Source organism: Plasmopara halstedii (genome assembly GCF_900000015.1).
Source record: "Plasmopara halstedii genome assembly, contig: Scaffold_3120, whole genome shotgun sequence".
In the NCBI taxonomy this organism is placed as follows: Eukaryota; Oomycota; class Peronosporomycetes; order Peronosporales; family Peronosporaceae; genus Plasmopara; species Plasmopara halstedii.
The window spans coordinates 2,441,795-2,442,600 of record NW_020190023.1 but is presented as its reverse complement, the minus strand read 5'-3'; positions in this window follow the sequence as shown (position 1 = coordinate 2,442,600).

Sequence of the window (806 nt, the reverse complement as noted above, 5' to 3'; positions counted from 1 at the left end):
CGTCACAAGACGATTAAATGTTGCTGGTGCATTTGACAGCCCTTGGGGCATCACCAGCTACTCCCAGAGCATCCCTCTCGAGTGCTCACTGCTATTAGTGTAATATTCCTCGCTCTCATGAGCAATTGGTAATACCCATCGACCAAATCGAGTTCACTGTACGTACACCCCACCAAATTGTTCCGAAGAACATCCTTTCTAGAAATTGGCGTTTGTGCCGAATGGTGGCAGCGTTGAGCTTATTGTAAGCGTGAGCGATTCGCCACTTGCCGTTCGGCTTCCGAACACAAAACGTGGGTGTTGAATGGAGAAATTTGCTCTCAAGTACCATCAATGCGTCGTGCTTCGCACGGATAAAGCGTCAAAGACGTCGCACTGCTCCTTGGGCAGGGGCCATTGGCGTGTTACGCGGTATTTGGCTCCCGGAACTAGGTCGATCTCATGACGCACACCTCGGCCGGAGATAGGACCGAAGGCGGGTCTTTGGAGACGACGACTTGAAGTTTCTTTACCAAAGGATAGTACGGATCCAAGGAATTTCGTAGGATCGACGATCCACTCCGTTCGTTCAGCACTCTCTTTGTGTCCTCCCAGACAGCTTCATCCAGAAGCGATGACTAGTTTATTTCCTTATCCGGTCGTACAATGACCACTTCGGCCAAATCGCCTGCATTTAAGGCACTGCCGAACTCTTCAAGGGACATATCGTCCAGCCCAACAAGAGCATCTACTGCAGGCATAGCCTCGAGGCGGACGTCGCCATCTTCCTTTCCCGTCATACTGTTGACGAGGGTGAATAACTGTGT